Below are 26,710 nucleotides of genomic sequence, written 5' to 3' on the forward strand. Positions count from 1 at the left end.
GGAAAGCTCTGAGGTGAGAAATAGGCTGATGCATGTGAATAATGGGGAGAAGTTGGATAACTGGATGCAGGGGAGAGATCCGCTGGGGTAGAGCTCCGTCTCAGCAAGAAAGGGGTGACATTCTCACCTGAATGATTCAAGAGAAGCTTAAGAAGGAAACTTTACCCAAAGTGTGGGTAGAGAGTAGGGGAAGTAATAATGGACGCTGCAGTTTTGCAGGCTAGTCACCATCACCATCCTGAAGCCTGAGGGACCGGAGAAGGGTGGAGTTTAGGGAAGACTGTGAAGAGCTGTGGCCTTTGAGAGATGGGCACAGTCCTCCCACAGAAGGAAGGCAAGAGGGAAGCAGTAATTAAATGCTCTGACCACTCTCCTCTTCATGGGCCAATCAAAAGACATCCTTGCTCAGGAAATTATTCTTTATTCCGAGGATCCTGGGGAGACATTATACTGACACTATCACATCTTCATTATAGAAGAATGGCTTTCATCACAATGTGGTAGCAAATGAAAGCAGTGCATTAGACTGGACGCAGGGAGGCTAGTTATGAGGCTGTGGCAGACGTCCCAGTGGGATGGGTGTGGGCTTGGACCATGGCAGTGGGGTTTAGGTTAAAGAGACTTTGATAGGTCATTAGGAAAGTCCTTCCTTCTCAAACCTCAGGAAAATGCAAACCTTTCCTCTTCCTCCTCCTCCTCCTCCACCTCTACTGTAACACACCCTTACACCATTGCACATGCAAATGCACAGGTACTACCACCACCACCTCCAAACCACATGACCTGGTGCAGTCATGGGCTGCATCCTCCATTCTCCTGATTCAAATTCAAGGCACACTTGGGGAGCAATCCCAGTATAGCTGACACTGCCACTGAGTTGTTTTTTCATATGCTCCACAGCATGGTGATCTGTGACCCAGGCACTCTGCTCACATCTCACAGAGGAACAACATATACTTGTTCAGAGCTCCCACAGCAAGTAAGCAGCATACCCAGGACTTGAACCTCAGTTGGCCTAGCCTGCCTGATCTGGCTCATCCTGCTTTGACTATAAATGGAGTAGACCACCTCCTCTTTCCTTCATCGGTCCCCCCTGTCCTGCCATGAGGCCTTCAAGTCTTACACCTTGACCCCACAGGGTTTCCTTAACAAGAGGGAACTGAGTTAAGCAGACTGAGTTTAGCATTATTTCCCCACTGCCACAGGAAGCCTGGTGCATCACTGCAGCTTTGCAGGCCTGTGGTTCCAACAGCAGTAGGTCTGCTCCTCCCACCTTCCTAATCAGAGGGTGACAACCACAATAATGAGCTGGGAACTACTTAAAGGGCTTTACAATTAATGGTCACAAAACCCCATGTGGTGTGTCCTAAGAGTATTCCTATTTCACAGATGAGAACACTGAGGCAGGGGGTTTAAATGAATTACCTGAGGGCACGAAGAGAATGAGCAGCAAGACTAGATCAGAACTCAAGCAGGGTGGTTCTGTTTACTTAATCTCTGCATAGTTTTTTTGTCTAAGCTGGAAAGCCCCAAAGCTCATTCAATACCACTCCTCATTTTGAAAATGAAGAAAAGGAGACCCAGAGGGAGGGAGTGACTTGCGCAGGTCAGTGACAGTACACAGACTAGAACCCCTGACTCCCAGTCCAGTACTCCTCACACCTCCAGCACTGCACCTCCTCCCTCCCGAAGCTTTGTGCGCCCCTAGGTGGCCATAGGCTGAGGTTCTCACTTAACAGCTCGATGATGCTGGGGTGAGCATTCCCCTCCAGAAAGCCAGCTTACTGGACATTAAAGTCTCTTGCTAATGACCTATATTCCTCACATCCATGCTGGAGCGTGGCCAGGTACTCCAAGCGACTCCTTGAAGGAGTCGAGAAGCTTTTGGCTGGGAATTACCCAACGCCAATTATTTCCAGAGCAGGAAAACCCCTAGGGTCCCATTCCTCAGCTCCTCCTCAGCTCACAGGAAGTTGCTCTGCAGCCAATGGGAGATGTTTTTCTTTCATCCTGAGACTCTCAACAGATGGCACCTGGTTAGTCTGAGGTTACCATCACCTCCTAATCACCTTCACCCCAGAAGCAGACTATACTAGTAGATGGAAAACTTTGAGATGGGAAATGTCCTTTTCCAATGTTGAACCAATGGGGAAACTAAGTCACACAGTAGGGCCAGCAGAGGCCAGAGGTGGGCTGAAAACCCAATCCGTCCACTCTGAATTCTACTTTTTCCCACCACACTTTGTTGCAGCTTCCAAGCACTTTGTTTGACCAAAGCAAACATTGGCTAAAAGTGTTTTTATTATTCTTAAAAGCCTAAACAGTTGTAGATGTCCTTTCAAAAACATATTCGTAGAAATAAAGAAAAATTGTTCAGGGAATTACTTGTCTCCCTCTTCCCTTACTTCATCTGTTTACCCCAGGATTACTGGGTTACCAGGCTGTCCCCTTCCCTCCCCTTAGGGGCTTGAAGGAGGTAAATTTAGGACATATCAATGAGTCCAATGAACTAATGTTTGTGAAGTACTTCAGTGTACACAGTGTTTTCATGTTACATTTACACCAGCCTTGTGAAGTAAACACATGCCTATTGCGAGAGGCCCTGTGGCCTGGCCATGTCCCCGCTGCACAATGGAATGAAGCCAGTCTAGGGCTGGATCCCAGCCCCAACACACACAAGCTGCGTGAGCTCAGCCCAGTTATTTATCTTCTCGAAGCCTCCAACTTTCTCATTTATAAAACAGGCATCATACGTACTTCGAAGATTTGTTGGGAAGATAGAATGAGGTAAGGCACCCAGCACATTGTAGCACTTAGTAAATGTTAGGGTTGGTTATCTTTGTGCTGTCCTCTGCCAGGGACCACATTACCAAAAAGGTAGTTAACCCCAGGGTTTGTTATCCCAATACAGGCAGAAAATATAAATAAGCATTAGCAGGGTTTGATAGGTTCCAGATGACAAATCCATAGTGGGAGCTAGATAGGTTCAGGATTGGCAAAGTGCTCTGATTAATCTAATCAGAGGGATCCAGATCTTGTGTGGGAGCTACAAGGAAGATGTGCTATTTTTTTTCTGGTAGATGCAAACATAGCAAATGTAGGCCCACAGGTGCTGGCCAACATCTTGCCACCCTGTGGAAACTGAGAGTGAAACCAGCTTGGAGGCCTGAGCCCGGCTGGCATCAACCTTTAAAACAGGAGGTCACAGTTCAATTCTTGGTCAGGGCACATGCCTGGGTTGTGGGCTCGATCCCCTGTGGAGTGTGCAGGAAGCACCCGATCAATGATTCTCTCTCATCATTGGTGTTTCTCTCTCTCCATTTCTTTTCCTCTCTGAAAATTAATAAAATATACTTTAAAAAAAAAAGGAGGCCTAAGAAAGAGAGATGGGGTCCTACTGATACCATATGAGCTTCCCCGTTCAGCAATATCCCACTTAAATTGTATGAACTGATGCATGACTCTTTTTGATAGGGGAGGGTGTCTCTCACTTGTGAATGAAAGAGTTCTACAGATTCACCCACTGGCCTTGAGGGTTGTTGAAAGATCAAGAGAGATGCTGCCCTGCTGAGTGAGAAGGGTTAAATGATGCCATCAGATTGAGATACACAGGGCACTTCATGGAATTTGGAAATGTTCTACTTCTTAACCTGGATAGTGGGAACATTGGTGTGTCTTGTGCTAACCTTTGTGCTTTGCATGTATGAAATATCTCAAAATATATTTTTAAATTCTACCTAAAGAAGTAGAGCTTGGAACAGTTTTTTTAGAGACATTTTTGGCGGTATTTATCAATTACAATGCACAAATTGATTTATCAATTTAATTATTTAGATGATCAATTTAAAATGCACAAAGCTTCTAGCCCTAAAATTCCTCTTCTTATCCTAAGAAAATATTAAAATGTGCACAAAGATTTATGTTCCACAGTTTATAATTTTCAAAATGAAAAGTACGTATGACTTTTATCAAGAAGGAATGAGTAACCTATGGTAAATTCTTACAATGGAATATTTATGTAGTCGTGCAAAAGAATAGATTTTTTATACGTTGACAGGGAATATAATCTTTAATATAATGTTAAGTGTGGGGTGGGGAAGGTAGTAATTTCTATCATTTAGAAGTTGCACCTGGTACCAGTAACAGAAGACCTCAGCACAGTGGCTTTAAAACATGGAATTATTCTCCAATGTCCAAGCAGGACTGAAGAAAAGCAATCAGGCCAGTGTGGCTCTTCTTTATGGTAAGTTATTAAGGCCTCAGATACCTCTCTTTTGGTCTGCAATGTGTGGCTCGCATCCTTATATCCTACAATGATGATGGCTGGACCTTTACCTTCCCATCTGTTTGGCCAGTGAGAAGGAGACAGACAAAAGGCTGAAAAGACACATCTCCCATGTGAATTAGCCTCTTTTAGGCATCTTTCTTAGTGCCATACAGCCTGCCTGTGAACATGTTATTGCCCAGAACTTAGCCACAAGCACCCAAGCCACAGGAATGGAGGCTGGGAAATGTAGTCATTATTCCAGGCCCCAATGTGTGGTGTGTGGAGCTAAATATTGAGATTCTTCACTAAGACATGTGTGTGTGTGTGTGTGTGTGTGTGTGTGTGTGTGTGTGTGTAATGCATATACGTTTACATGAATACAGAATCAAGTCTGGAAACATATACAACATAACAAAAAATGGTGATGTCTGGAAAACCAAATTAATGAGTGTACTTACACTTGCTACTTCATATCATTCTGAATTAATAAAATTATATTCAACCAAGTTATGTTATTTTTAGAATCAGACAAAAAAAAATAAAGATATCTCAATTTTGGAGGAAAAAAGGGACAATAGTGTTAAAGAGTGCATTATGTAATTAGCAACAATGTTTTCTGCCAGGGTTTAGTATATGCATTTATACTCATGTAGTAACCAAGCATTCTTACAGCCTTTAGATGGGAGCAGGCATTGAATAAGGGAAAGGCCCAACACAGGAGACAGGGAACTTCTCTTCTGATCTAAAGAAATTCGAATCTACTGACGATATTCTTATGGCAATTCAATGAAGACTTCCTTTTACAAACATTTCCTCTCCCTATGAGGTTCATTCAATGAACATGAATGGCTGCCTAGCAATCCCTGGGCAATGCATTAGGTCTTTCCCACCTTTTCTCATGCAATCTTTAACAAAAACTGTTAAAGATAGTATCAGGCAGATACTATCATCCCATTTTATAGATGAGAAAACGAAGCCTCAGAGCAATGAAATAAGTCACTTGCCCAAATGTAGCTCAACACGAGGCCGGTCTGATTTCAAAGCTCATCCTTTTCTACTCTACTGGGGGGTGCCTCCAAGCTGAATCACCCCCAGCCGCTCCTCTGGAGGCCAGTGGATGATGACTGACAAGTAATCCTCACCGGGTTCCTTGTCTTAGACCTTAGGAGCCTCCGAGTCTGAGGCTTTCTAAAATTAGGTCCATGGCTTCCTTCCTTACCTCCAGCCAGTTTTAAATAAAGGCTCTCCTATCCATCTTCCTCACTCATGGATGTTTCCTCTGCACTTCATGGACCATCAAACCCCAGCAGTATTTTTCCTATTGCCCTCTTAATTTCCTGTGGGAGTCTGATTTGTTACTCATTTTGGACCCAGTGTCTTGTGAACTTAATGGTCCTCCTCACCTGTCAGCTCTGACACAGGTCAGGAAAAGCCCTGGTGGTTAGTCACCCCGTAGGTACAGGGCAGTGGGTGTCATCCAGCCCCTTCTACAGAACCTTGAGTGAATTTCCTGGAGGCAGTGGGTGGGATGGAGAGAACATAGGCTTTGGAACCATGCGGACTTGGGTTCAAATCTTAGCTGGGTGATATTTCTGACTCCTGGTTTCCTTATTTCTAAAATTCAGGTGATAATACGTATTTTCCAGGCTGCATGTGAGGATTTATTGAAATAATAGAAGTATTTTATCACCTGGCACCTGGGGATTAATAATTTAATTTCTTTTTCTTCCAGTTTTCTTGATGGAAAATGCCCCAAATGCTCACTTTATGGCTACAGACTATTAACATCTATGATAATTATGCCAACAATTACATAGCACAGGCTCTCGATAGGATGCCTGAATCTGAATCTCAGCTCCACGACTTAGCGGCTATGTGACCTTGGGCATTTACTTCAACCTTCTGAACCTCAGTTTTCTCTACTGCAAAATGAGTTTTATGATCACATCTACCTCATGGGGTTAAATCATTTAGAAAAATGCCTGCCCATTGTAAGCACTCTATTTCTATAAGCTATTATTATTGTCACTATGTGTTGAGCTCTTGCAAAATGCCTGGCTCTCTATTAAACTCTCACCCATTCTCTCTCATTTTCACAATGACATGGATCATACTGCCCCCACCTTTAGGCTGGGGAAACTGAGATTCACTGTGGGAGAGTGACTTGCCCCATTCCCACAGCTAGTAAGTGGCAGAGGATTCATGTCAGGTGGCCCTTTTCACTCCACAATTAGGTTATCTCCCTCTGACTTCCACCTCATTCTCCAAGGAGCCCCCTTGGCTCCTTCACAACTTCCTATCCTGATATCTGAGGGACATTTCCACATTAATCTTGGTTTCCTTGGCTATTTATGTTCTGTTACCTTGCCCATGCTGTATCCCAAAGGTTGATTAATCAGAAGTTGTGATGACCCTAAAGGAAATGTTCCAGAACCCTCGTCAGCCTGTCCCTGATCTCAGCTCATGAATGATGAGCTGTTTATCAGAGGGCAGAAGGCAGCCTATTGTTGGGATGTTAAGGGAAGATGACCAGGTTAGAGGGCCTGCTCCAAGACGTGGGCCTCTGCTGCTGAATAAGCTGGTGTTCACGTGGCCCTTGGTAAACAGGATGGTGTCAGCCCAAATTGCTGACAATCAGCTCTGCTATGCTACACCCTGAGTCATCCTGGAGCAGGGCCTCATCACCACAGAGACAGTCATGTGTCCACCTAACAACCAGTAGATAGTAATATCTTAGCAGTTATCTCTGACTGAGTGCTTCTCATGTGCTAAGGAGAAGGTACACATACCTCTTGGGTGTCAGGTCTCACCCCTCCCTGTCTTGCTCTAGGAACTCAGAAAATACCAAAGAACCCAGAGCCCCCCCAGGGGCACCATGCTAATTCTTGCCTCTATGCCTTTATCCATTCAAACTTTCTTTCAACAAATATATTTTGACTACCAACTATGCATCTTTTACAAGTTGAATTGCATCCCCTCACCCCAACTCTTATCTTGAAGTCCTAATACCTCATGTCTCAGAATGTAATCTTGCTTGGAAATAGGTTCATTGCATGTAATTAGTTGAGATGAGGTCATCCTGGCTGTTGACGTGGACCATGTTCTAGGCCATGATTCAACTGGCCTGAATGGTTGAAGTAGCTGGCTGGGCTATCACTAGTTAGACCCAAGTTCCTTGGAAGTGCTTAGCATTTTACAAATCACACTTTGACATTTCCATTTGATCCTTACAACAGTCTTAAAGTATGCAAACAGGATAATTGTCTTCATTTGACAGATAGGAAAATCTTGCTTCTGGGAGGTTAATTGAATGGCCTGGGATCTCACAGTTGGTGAGAAGAGCAAGGACTCCTGAGCCACTGCTTTTTCCATTCATGGTGCTGGCTCCACAACTAACTGACCCTCAGAACCATATCTCAGAGTCTTGGACCTTAGAGGACCGTCCACTTCTCTCGTCCAAACTCTTACAGACAAGGAAGAAGTGGCTCAGGGTTGGTGACTCCATGCTTAGCATCCTCACCCCCAGGCTGGCCTCAGTTCACTTGCTCCAAAGAAATACCAGAGAGATGCTGCTCTGTCCAAAAACAACAGGAAGCACCTGCCCTTTAAAGCAAAATAAACTAAAACCAAACCAAACAAAGGAAGAAAAAAAGAAAACCATTATCTAGACATTGCCCTTAAATCCATTTTTCCTAAGAACTGTACTTTCTCCTTCAAAGCCCCCTCATTTGAATAGCATCAGCTTTCCTAGAAGGTTGAGTTGAAGGAGGACAGAGTGATGATAAATCCACCAACCACAGCAGCCCCTTCCATCTTTAATGAGAAACACATGGAGGTAGATGGGAATGACGTCAAGGATGGACAGAACTCAAGGCCCTGCATAACCTATCTGGTGTGGATGGTAGGTTGTTGTGTATTTGACAGCCCAGCATTGCTAGCAGGAAATGTCAGAGAGCAGAAGTCCCGCCGTAGCCAGCATACTGTGGGTCGGCAAAGGTTACAAAGGCCTCCTCTCCACCTGAGAATTGCTGTCCTCTGTTCTGTCCCTACTGCCCAAGTCAAGGATATGGATTCAACCTAGAGAGATCAAGGTCAGATCCAGGAGCTGCAGTCAGCCCCAGTCCCCCATGTGAAAAAAATCTTTCAAGCTTACAAAACATTTGGGGGTAAAGTGTCTCAAAACTGATCTAAAGGAGAAGACTCTTATTTGCACCCCTACCCCAAAGCCTACTTCCACTCCTGTGTTCTCAATGAACACCAATACTCACCTATCATTCAGCTAGAAAAAAAAATCTGTATCTTAATTTTATCTCTATATTATCATTCCTATATTCAAATGATGAGTAAGGGCAGCTGACTCTACTTGAAAAATGTCTCCCCACTTTCACTTCCTCTCCCTTCCTGGAGCACCTGCCCTAGGTCAGGCCTCATTGCCTCTCTCTTGGCCTTCTTGTTACAGCAGTTCCTCCCCCCCCCCACCCCCCGCTCTTCCCCTGCTCCCCTGCCAACCCACCCTACCTCTTGGTGGGATATTCCTGCACAATTAACCAGGTCAATCCTCTGCTCTAACTGTTGCATTCCTATTTCCCTTGAGAAACATCTAAACTCTTTATCAGAAAATATAAGGTTCTGCCCAGGCATCATGGCTCAGTGGTTGAGCCTCGACCTATGAACCAGGAGGTCAAGGTTCAATTTCTGTCAGAACACATGCTGGGTTGTGGGCTCAATCCCCAGTGTGGGGTGTGCAGGAGGCAACCAATCAATGATTCTCTCTCATCATTGATGTTTCTATCTCTCTCACCCTCTCCCTCCCTCTCTGAAATCAATAAAAAATGTATTTTTTTAAAAAGAAAACATGAGGTCCTGCATAACCCAACCACATCTCCTCATCTACCACTTCTGTCTTCCACTTTTCTTTCCAGCAGCTTGAACTGCTTGTAGTTATAACATTACACCATTTATCATCTCCATTCGTTTCCTCATGTTAGTTACTTCTCCTGGCATGCTTCCCCTTCTCTCACCACCTCCCACCCCCACCCCCACTGCCCTGCCTAATGGCAACTCATTCTTTGATGTGAGCACAGGTATCATCTCCTCCAGGAAACTTTGCCATATCTGCCTTGCCCCATCCCAGCCCTAACCCTGGGGTATATGCCTTATTCACACTCCCTTAGCAGACTCTTACTATATTACATGCCCAGAGTGATAGACATATGTTCATGTGCCTTTCTTCTCATTTGACTGTGAGCTAGCTACTCAAGGGCCAAGGCTCTGTTCTATTTATGTCTATGCTAGAGGCCTGGTGCACAAAATTCATGCACGGGGGGGGGGGTGTCCCTCAACCCAGCCTGCACCCTCTCCAATCCGGGATCCCTCAGGGAATGTCCGACTGCCAGTTTAGGCCTGATCCCGACCAGCAGTCAGACATCCCTCTCACAATCCTGGACCGCTGGCTCCTAATTGCTCACCTGCCTGCCTGCCTGGTTGCCCCTAACCCCTAACTGCCCCCCCCCCCTGCCAGCCTGGTTGCCCCCAACTGCCCCCCCTGCTGGCCTGGTCATCCCTCACAGCCTCCCCGCTGGCCTGGTCACCCCACGCAGCCTACTTGTTCAGTCGTTTGGTCGTCCCTCACTAACACCCCTGCCGACCTGGTTGTAGGCAGCCATCTTGTGAGGGTGTGAGGGTTAATTTGCATATTACCGCTTTATTATATAGGATTACTAAAGCCCTGGCAAAAAGAACTACATAAATGTCAAATGAATGAATGAATGGATGAATGAATGAATGGTTGATGGACTTGATGTGACTTTTGAAGGAAAATAAGGAGTCTAGAATGATTCCAGGTTTGAGGATATAATGAGTGGTTAGATATTGATACTTTTCATAAGCAGAGTAAATACAGAATAAATGAAGGGTTAGGGAGCAAAGACTAGAGACTTCTACTAGGCAGTTGGATCTATGTACACATCTGGAGTTCAGGAAAGAATTTATCTGGGTGAGACATTATTTGGAGAACCACTGCATTGGGAAAATTCCCCAAAGAAGGGTCTAGAGCAGGTGTCCTCAAACTACGGCCCGCGGGCCACATGCGGCCCACTGAGGACATTTATCCGGCCCGCCGGGTGCCGCTGCCTGTCCTGCTTAGCAGCCGACTCATCCCGGGCCCGCAGTGCGCATAGAAATTTGTTCATAGTTTTTTTTTTAAACTATAGTCCGGCCCTCCAATGGCCTGAGGGACAGTGAACTGGCCCCCTGTTTAAAAAGTTTGAGGACCCCTGGTCTAGAGTGTCTAGAGTGATAAAAACTGTAGAGGGAACACTGAAGAATATTGGCATTAGAGGGTGGGCAAAGACAATCCCATGCAAATGGCAAATGGGTAGTGACCAGAGAGGTAGGCCCTGCTCCATCAGAGTATGCTATCACCCAAACCAAGGGAGAAGTGAATTCCAAGAAGAGTGATTAGTGCTTCCAAATGCAGCAGCCATGGCCACACTTCTTAAATGATGAGCAAGGTCTCATTTATAATCTGCCCTTGCCTGTATTCCCTACCTCAACCTCTTGCATTGTCAGTTCTAGCCTGTCTGCATAGCTTAGAGTTCCCTGAATATTTCATGCCATTTCACCCTTCCACGCCTTTGCTCAGTCATTCCCTCTACCTGTCAGATCCACATCCACCCACATCCATCCACCCCATCATTAATCAAATGCCATCTTGAGCTTTTCCTCCTGCAAAGCCTTCTCAACCTGGCCCCCACCCAAGTGGAATGAGTTGGCCACTCCCTTCTCCAGGCCTCCACTCTTCTGTAAACTTGGCTCTAACTCATCACCTGGAATACTACAGTTTTGTCCCCATGCCTATTTTCTCCACAAGATTTGAGTTGCCTTGGAGTGCAGGCTATTTTATTTATGTCTATAATGCCAATACCAGACACAGAGTCTGGCATAAAGTCAGAAGTATATTTTATTGAATGAGAAAAAGTAAATGAAGGACTTGGCACATCAGCATCACCAGAGAACAAATCATTAAAAGTACAAAAATAAAAATCTAGTTAATTGAAGATTTTTCTTTGTTGGGTTTTGGTTAACTGAGATTTCCCTGGAAATGCCTGGGTTAATGTTATACAAAATACATTAAGTGAGTTTTGCCCTGGTCTGTGGCTCCTGAACACAGTTGTAAATGAAATAATCTGGGTGGGAGGCAGCACCTTTGTGGGGTTAAATAGAAACAACCTTTTGTGTTGAGGCTACTAAACTGCCTTTTGGTCACCTCTCCTGCACTGAGGATGTCTCATAAATGTTAAATAATCATAATGACCATGCTCAAGGGAGTATAAGTGGCCATAAAAACTAGCTTTTATGGATGCTTCCCTGCGTCTCCTGGTGGGTGGTTAGAAATTGAGCAAGCGTTATGGCCAGAGGTCTACATACAAGCTGCATTTGAGAGACCAGGCTGCCCAGCCATTGATTGATTGTAGAAGGCCACCCACACTGAGCCTTCTGGAATCCATTGGTGAGTCATGAGCCAAAGGATTATGTCTTCAATATGGGCCATCGGGCCTGATACCAAGGCATTTCCTGCTTACAGCTTAGGGGAGCCATCCTTAATGAGGGTGATGACCTATAGGTTCAAGAAATAACCAGATGAGGGAAAGAAAAAACTATTCTTATTTATACATTGGAGGACATGGTTTCCTAAGCCTTTTCTGTTTGATTCTATATTCTCCATTAGACCTGTTTACATTCATTCCATCATTTATCCTTTGTACTAGTATTTACTCATTCCATGGACATTAATTGAGCACCTGTGCCCAGAGACAGTAAATGATCTATCAAAAGTCATCCTGAAATTTGGGTCAGAACCAAGACTCAGGAAAAAATGGAAATATTCTTCATCCCAACCCAAGTTTGATCAAGTTACCAAGTTTGACCTCAACTCCTTCCAAGACACTGTAAACTCCCTGGCCCAAGTTTCAGGGGGAAAAAAAAAAGGAAGTAGGAGGCAAAACCAGCATCTTATCAAGAAGTATAATGTTGGTAAAGAAGCCTGCCTGCAGATCTTCTCCCATGCCTTCTAGCCACTGTGCCTCCACTCTGCTGATTCCCAAAGGCAGAGCAGGAAGTTGATTGTTGACCAGATCTGCAGATCTAGAACCATTGCAACCATCCACCTGATACTTCTTTGGAATATAAAAAATCCAAAACCTTTTCCTCATAAGCAAATTAAATCTATGGATATATTCAAGTCACTTTAGACATAATAAAAATATTCCCAGGACATCCATCCAGGTACCCAAGGAGAAATCCAAGTGTGGTTCTAGCTCCTCCCTCTCTGTCTCTCCCATTCCAGTCCTGAAGCACACTCCTCTCTCCATCCTCTCTGACTTCAAAGCCACACCCTTTGTTTCCTGGGCTATTGCATTAGTGGCCTAACTAGTCCTCCTTCTTCCCATCTATCTTTCTTCTCTGTGCTGCCACCAGGATGGTTTTGACAAACCAGGGACATCCCCACTACTATCAGGTAAAACCCAATCTCTTTCACATAGCATACCACACCTTTTGTGATTTCCCCCAAACACCTGTCATTGCTCATCTCTACCTTCATATTCCAGGAAAGTGCACAAGTATTATTCATAGTTCTACAGATCTATTGTGTTCTCTAAAGTCTCTACCCCTTTGTTTGGGCTATTTCCTATGCCTGGAATGCTTCCCATCCTCAAATCCATCAGCCTTAGACATCTCTCCTATATTGGTCTCCTCAGATTACCATAACAAAATACCACAGACTGGGTAGCTTCAACAACAAAAATTTATTTTCTGACAGTTCTGGAGGCTAGAAGTTTAAGTTCAAGGTGTCGGTGACAGTTTGTTTCTGGTGAGAGGTCTCCTTCTGGCTTATAAGCAGCTGCCTTCTCTCTTGTCCTCACATGGCCTTTTTCCTTTGTGTGGGCATGGTGAGTTAACTTTCTGGTATCTCTTCCTCTTTTTATAAGGACACCTATAGTATTAGAATCCCATCCTTATGACCTCATGTGACCTTATAACCTTCCTAAAGGTATCTACTCCTATATTTCCAAATACAGCCACATTGAAGGCTAGGGCTTCAACTATGAATTAGGGGGAAGGGGACATAATTCAGGCTATAACACCTCAATTATAGCTCTTATCTCCATGTATTACTATGATGTTTTCATGTCTGTTTTCTCCACTGGCTTCTGAGTTCTTGAATTTTATATCAGTGAGAACTGGTCCAAGTTTTGCAAGGCCCAAGGCTTATAAAATGTGGTAGGAATATTGAGAAAAGGTTTAAAAAATAGGTATTAAGTGAATTTAGAAAGGGCTTTATAGCTTCACAGTTTATCTGCTTCTGAGCTCATAATAAAAGTCTTATTCTTGTAGAGAAGGAAGATTCATTTGATATGAACCACAACAAGGAATTTATCTGAGGAGATAGCTTCCCATTGTCAACCAAGGGCCCAATTTTTAGAAATAACAAGAGTCTAGCAGTCATTTGCTGACAGGGGCTCCTCATCTACTCTGTATACTGAGAACAGCCTCAGACTGAGCTCTTGGCTTCATATACTATGGCCTGCTTCCTTACACTGATTCAACCACTGCAGGGAAGCCTTGGTTTTATCTTTTGACCAATGGACCGAGACTTGCCCTGTCCAATCAGAACAGCACAATTATATCCTCACTAGAGGCCCATTGCACGAAGAGATGCAATAGGCCTTCCTTCCCTTGGCTTCCAGCACCAGTTTTTCTCTGGCACCTGGGACCTTGGCCTTCTCTCCGGCTGGAGTCTGCCACCTTTGCTGCAGACTCTGGCCAGAGTCTGCCTTCTTCGTCTTTGCTGCAGGCTCAGGCCAGAGTCTGCTGCCTTCGTCTTCGCTGCAGACTCTGGCTGGAGTCTGCCATCTTCTGCTGTCTTCGTCTTCGCTGCAGTGCAGTCTTCATCTTTGCTGTGGCCAGAGTGCCACTCCGGTAGATCCCTTCGCCCCCCGCCCTCCCTCTCAGAGCAGGCGTCCTGCCCAGCCTGGCCACTCTGTGCCTGGAGCAGCTGGGCGGCTGCCATCTTTCTCCTTCTAATTTACATATCCCCTCCTGATTGGCTGGTGGGCGTAGCAGAGTGATGGTTAATTTGCATGTTTCTCTTATATTAGTGTAAATTTGCATCTATACCAAGCAGAACTATTCTATAACAACCAATCAGAACCTATGATACCAAGCAATCAACAGCACAATTCAGACCAATTAAAACTATGTGAATTTGGAAACCTTATTTGCATAAATGGGGCAAGAGCTTTCTCTATAAAAGGTGAGCTCCCCGCCCTGACTGGTTTGGCTCAGTGGATAGAGCGTCGGCCTGCAGACTGAAAGGTTCCAGGTTCAATTCTGGTCAAGGGCATGTACCTTGGTTGTGGGCACATCCCCAGTAGGGGGTGTGCAGGAGGCAGCTGATTGATGTTTCTCTCTCATCAAAGGTTCTAACTCTCTATCTCTCTCCCTTCTTCTCTCTGTAAAATCAATAAAATATATTTTTAAAAAAAAAGGTGAGCTCCCCTTTGTCTTAGTGGTGTGTACTTTCAGTTTCTACCAGAGGCTTCATTTTTCTGGTTTGCTAACTATTTCACCTGAATAACATCTCTCCCCTTTTATGTGCCTCTTTGGGAATTTTGGTTTACATATGGTACTAGAAAGACCACAGGCTGGGTTGCATTCCAACTTTTCATCTCACTTTGGATAGATACTGTCACTATCTGCAGCTCAGTATTTCTACGTGTGTAAAATGGGCTTATAATACCTGCCTTGTGAGGTTGTTTTGAGGATATACTTAGATAACCAGAAAATATGTTAAATTTTTACTTGCTAATTGTCTGTATCCAACTACAATGTAAGTTCCGTAAAAAAGGGGACTTGGCTCTAGTTACTGCTGAATCCCCAATGTTCCATGATTATGTCTGGAAATTGTTGGATGCTCAATAAATATTTATTGATTGAAAGAATGTAGTACCTTGTAGTATCTGAAAAAATGGTGCCTGGTATTCATCAGTAAGTAAGTTCTCCCAATTGTAACTATTGCTATTATTAATGAATCTTAGTTAAATAAATAAGGAATAGACAGAAAATAGCAATGATCAGAAGACATAAAATCACTGTTAACTAGACTCTGAAGAGCATGATGATTCAAAATTTCTCAGTGTCCTAAATGTTTTTAAACCTAGAATAATAAAGTATGTAGAAGGAAGGGAGAGAAGGAGGGGAAAGGAGGAAAGGAGGGGAAAGGAAGGAAGGAAGGAAGGAAGGAAGGAAGGAAGGAAGGAAGGAAGGAAGGAAGGAAGGAAGGGTGAGAGACAGAGAAAGAAAGAAAGAAGGAAAGAAAGAAAGAAAGAAAGAAAGAAAGAAAGAAAGAAAGAAAGAAAGAAAGAAAGAAAAAGGAAGAAAGGACACCAAAACCATCCAGACAATGGGACAAGTTAAAATAGGAAAGCCCCAGAAATTTGCCATTATTTCTTTGGTGACCAAGACAATATATTTATTTATTACTCCAGGGAGTAGAGACTAATCCTGGATTCTGAATGCTCTCCAGTCAGCTGTTTAAGAGGCAGGAATAGCCATCATCAGATAACCTCAAATCATGTCAGGCCCAGTCTCTTCTAGCCCAGAGCTGAAAAGCCAATCCTCCAACTTTGCTCTGAACTCTTCACCCCAATCAATTACGAGAAATCCCATCAAAATCCCAAACAAGTAAGCTTGGCCTGACCTTGAGGACTCCAGTTAAAGAGATATCACTCCTCCTGGAAGAATCTATCATTTTTAAGCACCTCACACTGATGGTTGAGAAATTCGTGGAGAGTTAGACTGAGTCCAAGCACTTGAGAGCCAAGAGGGACCTCAGCCCTCACAGAGGGCACCCTTCATTACAGAAGAGGAAACTGAGGCTCAGACACAGGGAATGACCTTTTGAGGTCCTATAGCTTTGCTACTATAATTGTTAAAAGAAGTCTCTTAGATTGATCTAGATTTCTACACAGTCCATTTAATTCTCACACTTGACCATGTCAGTAACTCAGACACATGGTTCAAGAACAAGTGTGGCCTCAGCTTCACAACCTTATTTCAGTTTCTCATTCTGTTCCGTATTCACTGTGGGAACTTGGACAAGTGATTTCACTTTCTGGGCCTCACTTTTAACCTCTGCAGGACAGGATATAGCATTTTTCTCACATGGGTGTTTTCAAGATTAAGTGAGATAGGATTTACCTAAAAGCTGGTACTTTTGGTGCTGAATAAATGCTGATTTCCTACCTTCTCCCCACTCCCTCTTTCCCATCCTTCTTTTCTTTCTCCTTTCTTCCACTCTTTCTCTCTCTCTTTGTTCTTAATAGGACTATGACGAATGCAAAGTAGTATAACAGAGGCTCAAAGGACATTTGTCTCCAATTGGGCTTTGGTTTTCACATCCATAAAATGTAAAGGTGAGAAGAGATGGTTTCTGGAGACTCATGCTCCCCTGACCTACTTCTCCATCGCCACATAAGTTGATATGTATCAGCCCTGACTGCCGACCACTCCTCATGGCCAGGTCCTGGGTCATGTTGCAGAGATACACAAAGGTATATTCCCTGTCCTCAGGAGCACATAGAAAACTGGAGCCGAAGACAAGGGGAAAAAATCCCACAGTAAACCTAAAAGTACATAAACATTTTCAAGAGCTCAGAAGTCATGTAGAAGAAGGGAAATAGTCATGTCAGGGTCCAGTGATATGGTCAGAGGGGGGAAACCCAAGAAGTACTGTAGTTCTCCTACAAGTCAAAAAATAGCAAGCAAAAATAATTGTCAAAAGGAAGTACAAGTTCACCAGTCAGGGCGAACTCTTTCTGGGAACCCCATATTCTGAGGAAAATATAGTAAAAACCAACTACTACATTTATTCAGTCCTCAGGGTCCTGTGATTATTAAGCCTGGTGAGAAAATATATAAAATCATGTAACACTGGGAAAAAAAGAGAGAAAGTAAATGAAAGGAGAAGAGAAAAGAGGGAGGAAGAAAAGAAGGAATACCTTTGGTTTATACTCCTCTGTACTAAGTTCCATGTCAGGTCCCTTCATTTATTCATTCCAGGAGTGAAAGGAAAGGGTGGGAGGGGGGAAGAAGAGAGGAGGAATAAAATGTAGGGGTGGAGAGAAGGAAAAGGAAGGGAGAAAAGGAGAGATGGGAGGGGAAGGGAGAAGGAGGACAAAGAGGAGGGGGAGGGAGGGAAGAAGAGGGTTCAGAGGAAGAATGGAAGAAAAAGAAACCTGTGAGAAAGATATTATCTTCTTTTTAAACTGAGGAAACTAAAGCCAAGAGAGGATGTGCCTTGCCCAAGGCATCTCAGTCATAAGAAGCAAAACCAAGATTAAAAGCCAGCCAAAGCTCATACTCCTTTCAGGATATCCTGATCCTCAGGGCAAAGTCTACTTTATCCCCAGTGATGCATTAAGTGGTAGGTGTAGTCTGAAGAGCCAGGACATCATGGGAGTAGGACAAGAGCCCCTCCAAAGAATTCTACCACTCCTGTGATTATCTACATAAGGTTAACTTCTCCCTTTGTTACTGAGTTCACCCCGCGCAAGTCACCTAACTTCTCTGGGCTCCCAGTTGCCTTATCGGTAGAATGGGTCCATAATATCTTTATCATTTAAGGAAACAGACTGGATTAGTTCAACTCATGAGCTCCCTTCTAATTGGAAGTCTTTAAATTCTAATCCCTTCACAAAATTTCATACCCAGAAAGAACTTTAGAAATTAGTGTTCCTCAAACTTGAGAAATAATTAGACATGTAGAGATTTCTATTTGGTCCCTTCATCTGTTCTCTTCTTTTGCATAGTAATATAAGTTTTAGTTGGTCACAAGATTGGCCTCCCTTGCAGCTATGTGTGGCTCCATGACCAACTTACCTGTAGTGTAACATGTACAACGTTTTGCCCTTAAAATGAAATAGCAGACTCTCCCCTTCCCTCCCTTCCTCCTTCCCTCCTTCCTAGGGGATGAATGAAGACTTGCTGGCAGGAACAGGGGCTCCATCTCAAACTGGAAGGCCCATGTGGAGGACTACAGAACAACATGACAGAAGGAGTGGGGTTCTGATGCTTGTGGAGCCATTATTCTAGCCCCGGACCACCTACCTGGATTTTATATATGAGAAAGAAATTTTTATCTTGCTCCTACCACTGACTTGTAACAAATACATCCCTTTAAAAAAAATTAAAGATTTCCCAATTTTGAAAATACACTGCATGGAATGGGAAATGGGAAATACGTTAAATTGTTTTATGGTGTAACCACAATCATAAATACAAATTAAAATGGGGCCACTGAAATCTTATGTCTATACAAGGAAATCAGGGGTGGAAGGGAGTCATCTAGATTATGTTATATTGAATGGAGAGAGCATTCGATCATCATTTCAATGTAAACACAAAAATCGTAAAAATTATCACAGAACTTTTCAATTGTCTTCATCCCTAACCTGAGCCCAGGGGCCACAGCAGCCCAATGAGAAAGAAAATGAAAAAAAAAAATCTAATCCAATCATTTCAAACTGAATTCCACTATGACTCCAGGGCTGTCTTTAGTAGTAGCAGAAATCCTGAGAGGGTGAGGCAGGACAAGGTAGAATCGAAATAAGCAGAACTACAAGCCCCAACCTTTGCCTCAACTACAGCACCACGGCTTTTACCTGGTTTATACACCATAGTTCTCTAGAAGAATTTAAGGGCTGTGTTGTTCAAGCTTGAATAAATTCAACTTCCTGGTTAATAGAGGAAGAAACTAGTCCAGTAAGGAGCAGTACCTGACTTGCCCACAACCATACCATGAGGCAGAGGCCACCTTCCCAAACCTGGGAACAGCCTATCTCACCTGAATCAGACTACTGATCAGGCTAACAGCTTCTAACCTGGGAACAACCTGACCTCCTGGAATCCCTCCTGGAATCCCTCAGCCCACTTAACCCCAGAGACAGAGCTTCCGTTTTGTTAATCATTTTAGGTGATTCTGTCATCTTCACTGGTATTTTAACCAGAGGAGAAAAAGCCTTCACCACAACAGGTACCATAGCCTAAGGAGGAGCCGGTGAAAACCTATATAGGACTCAGGAAATCACAGGTCATCCAGCCTGCTCAGCTAACCCAAGAAGAAATGGATTTCTTTGCTGGTCAGGATGGGCCTTGACAGTGGGACAAGGGTGAGTGTCACAGTTCCTGTATCATGTGATCATAACCAAAGGTGTACAACTTAGTGGTTCGACAATCATATACTTCACCAGAAGATCCCAGTTCTTAAAGGGGTTTTACACATACACTATCTCATTGGGGTGTTGCACGATGCTAAGTGGGGCAGTAATCAGTATTCCCTCAGGATACCTTAACAGACACTGCAAGCCCATCAGGAGCTCACTAGGATGTAAATTCCTTAAGGGCAAGAGATTTTATCAACTTTGTTCACTATTATTTCTCTAGTGTGTACAGCACTAAACTTGGAATAAATATTTGCTTAATGAGTGAATAATAAACACCCTCTGTCAATCTTCCCAATCTCATCTCTCTTCAGTTCCCCCAATAACTACTCACTCCAGTCACACTGAACCAACAGCAGGTCCCCGAGTGAAAGAAACTCTTTCCCAGGCCTGCAGGTCTTATACATGCTCATTCCTCAGACTGAACTGGAGTCTTTGACCTTTGCCTTCCACTAGACCAGTGGTTGGCAAACCGCGGCTCGCGAGCCACATATGGCTCTTTGGCCCCTTGAGTGTGGCTCTTCCACAAAATACCACGTGTGGGCGCGCACGTACAGTGCGATTGAAACTTTGTGGCCCATGCACAGAAGTCGGGTTTTCGGCTCTCAAAAGAAATTTCAATGGTTATACTGTTGATATTTGGCTCTGTTGACTAATGAGTTTGCCGACCACTGCACTAGACCTTTACATCTCAATCTCAACCTTAAGGGCTGCTGTGTCCAAATATACAGGTTGTTCACAAGGCAAAAATGACTAGCCCAGGGGCCAACTGGAGGCACAAATATCTGCTTGGGACCTACTTGCCAGCTGTGCACCCTAATGTGGTGCTGCATCTGTCCAGAAAAAGACGTGCCTTTTTCAACTTTTCACAAAGATTCCAAAAGGGCTAACAGTGATCCTGTTAACATCCATCATTCTAGGAGGCCTTTGCCCAGACCCCAGGGTAATTTAGAATCTACTCACAATTTCTGTTCTTATCTATTTCCCCCTCAAGGCTGTATATTCTTCCACTGCAAGACCTGTCTACTTAGAAATTGTCTCATCCATTAAGACTGTGAGCTACGCCCACAGTACGGGTTCAAGAATTCCCCTCCCTTGCGCCCCCCCTCCCAGTGGTGAAAGGTAGTAGTTTATTATAGGACTGACCAAGTTAGAGAACTTATCAGCTCACTCCCTGAAAGACCCAACCCCCCAACGGCATGTAGGTTACAGATTATAAATAGGGCAAAATCAAAATACACCATGGGTTAATGGTCTGGGGTCATATAGGAGGTGATTGTGTTACCGCACTGGTTTCGAGCAGGGGCAAGCCTTACCTTGCCACAGTTCTCCAGGATCTCCAGGCTCTTGACTCACACAAGAAAGAAGAACAAGTTCACGTGAGTTCAAAAACAAGTTTTACGGGTAGTAATGCAAACTCCCTGCAGAAAACAGGCAGAGAGATTCTAGTCTTCCGATTCTGCTCTTGGAAACAAATCTTAGCTCAAGAAAATAAGAGATTCTTCAAGAAAAGCAATCATTCTGAAGAGGAAATTTTTGTTGTTTCAGCTCCCGGCCCAGAAAAGCAGGGAAACCAGACAAACCGCGCCATGGCTGACATCAGGACCAGCTGCATTGACTAATGACCCCCTGCCCTGATGCGGACAAATCAGTGGAGACTAGGACCCTAAAAGCATGCACCTGGAAAGCTGATGAATATTCTATTGAGATCCTCCACTGGGACCGCCCCTAAAATCCCCACCCTTAAAAGCCCCTAGGCCTAACCTCTCTACCTCTCTCCCTGGAGCATGCCTGCACCTTTCCCCTCCCGCTGTGACTCCCCTGAGGCCTGCTACCTTTACCTTTTTCTCTCCTAAGCACCAGGGCCATCCTTTTGCCTCTGTAACTTGTTTCCTGCGACCATTTCTTCTATAGCTCGCTTCTTTTTACCTCTTCTACCTTTGTGACTTTCTAAATAAACTTTCTCTTGTCGTTTGGGGGGGGGGGGGAGGTGGGGAGAAAGTTTTATTTAGGTAGAGAAAGAGGCCAGGATGCAGTTGCTGGAGCCGGGATCAGGGGTATGCCTGTTGTTCCCCTGGCTGCTAGTCTTACAGATGTGGCTCCACCATACTATCACTCTGTGACCTTTGGCAAATAACTGAACATCTCTGAGCATCAGTCTCCACGTCTGAATAAAAGGGATAAAAGTTTCCACATTGAAAGGGTTTTGTTGGTTGCACCCTTCTTTCCATATCTACTTATTAGTATAGCTAGGTAGGAAAGAGCAAGGCTCCAGGCTCCCACTCGCTGTGTCATCTTGGGTAAGTTACTTCTCTTAGTCTCAATTTCCTCTTTTGTGAAATACTGCCTACCTCATGGAGTTGTCACAAGGACTAAAAGAAACGAAAGTATATAAAGTACTTGTTTAGTAAGTGCTAAACAAGTGTGAACTCCTCTTACATTACATCTGACTACAAGTTATTAAGAAGACAGCCCAGCGGGTATTGCTCAAGAGTTGAGGTCATAGATTGATTCCCAGTCAGGGCACCTGCCCAGGTTGTGGGCTCAACCCCCAATAGAGAGCATGCAGGAGGCAGCCAATCAATGTTTCTCTCTCATCAATGTTTAACCCTCTCTATCCTCCTGCCCTTCTCTATTAAAAAAAAAAAAATCGATTAAAAACACCCTATTTAAAAAAAAGAAGACAGACCACAGATTACAAGGTAGAACACCTGGATTCCAGGCCCAAATCTGTCACCCTCTTGTTTTGTGATCTGAAATACCCTCTCTGGGCCTCCATTTGCTTCCTCAGTAAAAGGAAGGGGTGGAGGCTCCTTAAGGGCCTTGCAGTTCTTACACTCTGTGGTTACCAGGATCTCTGCCCCTATGAACCTCCTGCTCCCTGGGAATGAACCATCCATCTCTGCCTGTGGAACTTCCTGCTCATCCTGTGTGATGGGTTACATTTAATTTCCTCTGGGGATACCTTCCTGAATAGCACAGAACAAGCAAACAAAAACAAACATGGACATTTCCCCTGGCCTTTAGGATACAGCACTGGCTGCTTTACTATCGTTAGTTTCTCTTGTTCTCTCCTCACCCAGCAAACCAGGTACCCTGGAGGGCATGGTTGGGGTAGTGTAATAAAAAGTGCCTGGCCTTTGAAGGCAGATAGAGACCAAACCCGAATTCTGTCCCTGCTAACTAGGTGATATTGGGTAACACTTCCCCAACTCTTAATTGCTTTATCTTTAAAAAAGGGAGATGTACATCACAGGGTTGTGAGCATTCAATGCAGAAACCGCCAAGTGCTGGGACAGGAGAATCAGAAGCAGTCACTGGAATGGACTGGAAGTTGCCTTTCTTTCAGGAAACATTTCCAGGATGGGGCACAAAGGAAGCAAGAAATAAGTGTCGGTGGGACAAACGCTGTGCATAGAGCTGCTTGGAATTCGAAATCCTGCAGCCGCCAGGCCTCCCGCGACTAAACTACCGCCAAAAGGGTTAATGTTCAACAACCCTTCTAACCCCTAACTTACAATAAAAGGACTGGCTGGAAGCCCTGGGCTGCTCCTTCTGGGCCCGAGCCTGCCCCGCCCTTCCATCCGATTTGGTCTCTGGTTAGGGGGTGGGGGGGCGGGAGTCTGACAAAATCCTTTCGCTGTGACCTCACCGCCCTCTCCCAGACAAACCACAGCATGCAGCGCTCGCACACTAAAACGTCCCGGCTGGGAATGAACACAGGGGATTAGGTGCCGGGCGTCCCGTGGAGTTCTGAATCTCCCCGCCCGCCAGCAACCCAGGCCAGGGACCCCCATCTCACAGCCGCCTCACACTCAGGAGGGCACTAAGGAGTCAGGAGGAGTCCTAGCCACCGAGAAAGGACCTCTCCTCTCAGTCCTCCTCCCCTGGTCGGTGATAGGCCCCGTCCACAAGCGCGGGACTTCCAATCAGCGCTTCCTTCTCTCCTGCAACCGGATTGGACATCCGGGCAGCAGAGGCGGGAGGAAAGCCCAGGACCAAAACAAAAGGAACCTCCACTTCCCAGGAAACCAACCAAGCGGCTACGGGGGCCCCAAAAGTACCACTGAAAGAAACCGCAACTAACTTCCTCCAAAGAGGGAGACTGTAGTCCACCCGTGGAAACGACGGCAGATTCTGTTAAGACAGAGGAGAGCCCATTCCAGTGACTGCTTCTGATTCTCCTGTCCCAGCACTTGGTGGTTTCTGCATTGAATGCTCACAACCCTGTGATGTACATCTCCCTTTTTTAAAGATAAAGCAATTAAGACTTAGGGAAGTGTTACCCAATATCACCTAGTTAGCAGGGACAGAATTCGGGTTTGGTCTCCATCTGCCCTAGCCAGTGTCGCCTATCCTGTTCACACCTGTCAAACCCCAAGCTGGTTAAATCCAGCTCTGCTGTCCGCCCTCACCTGCGCCCACCCGGAGCAGCACACTGCCTTGCTGACTGGTCTCAATAAATTCCTGACACCAAACCCAGAACCTACTAAATTTCCCGAGTAGACTCTCTCCCACTCTTCTAAACATCTATTTTACATCCTCTTCTCTCTTGTCAGCCTCAACACCTCCTCCCCCATCTTTACTCACAGCTGCGAATCTTTGCTTTGGTTTTATTGAGGAAATAGAAGCAATCAGACCAGAACTCTTTGTGCCCTTGATCTCCGCACCTACATCCGCGCCTGCCCTGGGCCCATCCTCTCTGCCCCCCCTCCTGGGGGTTGCAGAGTGCTCTGTACTTTCTTAGGTCTCAGCTCTGCTAGTACTCCATGCCCATGCCTTCCACCGCCCCAGCAACCCTCACTCCTTGCCTGCACCATCACCTTTCCCCTCTTGACTAAATCGTTGTCCTCAGCACACAAGTACCTGTAATTTCTCTCATTTTTAAGCAGCAGCAAACTAAAACCAAACCAAAAACAAAAATCTGTTAGTTCCATATCTTCCTCCAACTCATTTCTCAGCATCTCTTTACAGCACAAGCCAGTGGTTTTCAAATTTGTTTGGTTAACCTACCCCCAAAAGAATTTTGAAAAATATGTTCTCTAACACACATGTTTAAGCCGATATCTAAACCTGCTCATTAAATAATTGCAAGGAAGGTAATTTATGGTAATTTCTAAATATTACTACATTTTTTAAATAAAGTTACTAAGTCACTCCTTTAAATGTATCTAGTTGAATTTAAGTATCATAGCATTCTTAAATACTTAAAAATATATGAAAGAGCTCTTAACAATCAGAAATTTTATACAGTTACTTTTATTCTCATATCTTCATTCCATTTACCTCCCCTCCAGAATTTTAACCTAATGCAGATTATATTATTTAAATTCTTTTATTGAGCCCTAGCTGGTTTGGCTCAGTGGATAAAGCGTAGGCCTGCAGACTGATTCCCATCAGTGCAGGAGGCAGCCAATCAATGATTCTCTCTTATCATTGATGTTTCTATCTTTCTCTCCCTCTCCCTTCCTCTCTGAAATAAACAGAAATGTAAAATGTTGTTTCCTGCAACCATATAATTCTAAGTATTATAAAATTCCATCTGAGCTGACTTATTATAATTATCAATACTACACAATTGATCAAAATAAATATATTATAAATTTAAAAAAATAAGTCTTAAACTTATAAAGTACAATTTTATAGGAAATTCATCTCATAATGAGATATATGAAGATTTTTAAATCAGTTCATGCATCTATTGACATATAATATTTATTGCTAGAATGACAGAGGGATAAACATCAAATTTATTCCTTTTTTCATATTTAACAGATGCCAACACTGAGAGACCTTACTCTCAAAAATAAGTATGTAGGGAAAGTTTTGTTATAGGAATGTGACTCATTCTTTGAACCCCATCTAAGCTGTATTCCAAAAGCCGCATAGTGAACTATCATCAAAAATTATTTTGAAGAGTATAGCATCTTATAGCTAATAAAGCAGGAGCTCAGTATAGGGCATGCTAATTGTGAGGTGCCTCTCAGACATTCAAGCAGAGATACAAGGGACTGTTTCTTCTGTCTCCTATGGCAGGTGGTGTCCGGCAGGAGCAGGATGTGAGAGGTGGCTGCGGAGGCTGACCCTGACCCTGACCCTGACTGCCAGTGGAACGGGAAGAGTGATGCACTGGAGTCAAAAGACTTGAGTTCTAGTCACAGGACAACCCTGCTGGCAGTGTGACCTTGAAGCTCTCTGATTCTCACGTTTCCTCTTCTGCCTTCATGCAGGCCTACAGAATCTGAAGGCAAGAGGAACTCTGGCAATTCAAATTTTTTGAGTTCTTTAACTTCTTAGGATAACAAAATAACAGATCCAGGTGCGGCTGAATCACCAGTCATGCACTCTGGTTTTTGTTATAATACACTAGTAGCCCTGTGCCTGAATCCATGCGCCACTAGCTCGCTACCGCCCTCCTGTAGCTCTCCCCACTCCCTTCCCGCTGCCCCCTCCCATAGCTTGCTGCCCTCCCCTCTCCTGTAGCTCTCCACCGCCCGCTTGTAGCTCGCTGCCCCACCCTCCTGCCGATCCATCCGCTTCATGGTGTAATGACCATTTGCATATTACATCTTTATTATATAGGATTTATGTAGTAAAATACTATACTTACGTGGTAAAATACTACATAAGATGGTAACATAAGAATACCATCTTAACCATTTTTTAATGTACAGTTTAGTACATAAGTATATTCACATTGTTGTACAACCATGTGTCAGAACTTACTCATCTTACAAAACTGAAACTTAAACTCATTAATAACAACTTTCCATTCCCTCTTCTCCTCAGCCCTCAACCCCTGGCAACCACCATTCCACTTTCTGTTGCTTTGACTACTCTAGATACCTCATACAAGTGAAATTATACAGCATTTGTCTTTTTGTGACTAGCTTATTTCATTTAGCATAATGAAATAAAGTTCATCCATGTTGTAGCATGTGTCAGAATTCCTTTCATTTTAAGGCTGAGTGATATTCCATTGTAAGTATATACCAACTCTATATTTTATTCCACTCAGATGAGGTTTTTGTTATTCAAAAACTGTTGATTGAGCACTTAATATGGTTGCGTATATACACTTACGTATGATGTACAATGTATGCCAAACCAATATAAAGTTTAGATTCGAGTATAGATTTAAAGTGGACTCATTCTCTTTCCC

At 44.1% G+C, this 26,710-nt stretch overlaps 1 long non-coding RNA gene across 2 annotated transcripts; it reads left to right on the forward strand.

The window, feature by feature from the left end:
• The first annotated feature begins 2,644 nt into the window (after positions 1-2,644).
• On the forward strand, positions 2,645-26,480 carry LOC308241668. 2 transcript variants are annotated; one of them, XR_013959876.1, is made up of 4 exons: positions 2,645-2,787; positions 19,302-19,497; positions 21,097-21,848; positions 25,585-26,480. It is a non-coding gene; the product is annotated as an uncharacterized lncRNA (long non-coding RNA). The 2 variants fall into 2 exon arrangements; XR_013959877.1 differs by lacking the exon at positions 25,585-26,480 and having other exon boundaries at positions 21,097-22,185.
• Positions 26,481-26,710: the final 230 nt, after the last annotated feature.

The sequence above is a fragment of the Plecotus auritus genome (genome assembly GCF_963455305.1).
Source record: "Plecotus auritus genome assembly, chromosome: 2".
Taxonomy (NCBI): Eukaryota; Metazoa; Chordata; class Mammalia; order Chiroptera; family Vespertilionidae; genus Plecotus; species Plecotus auritus.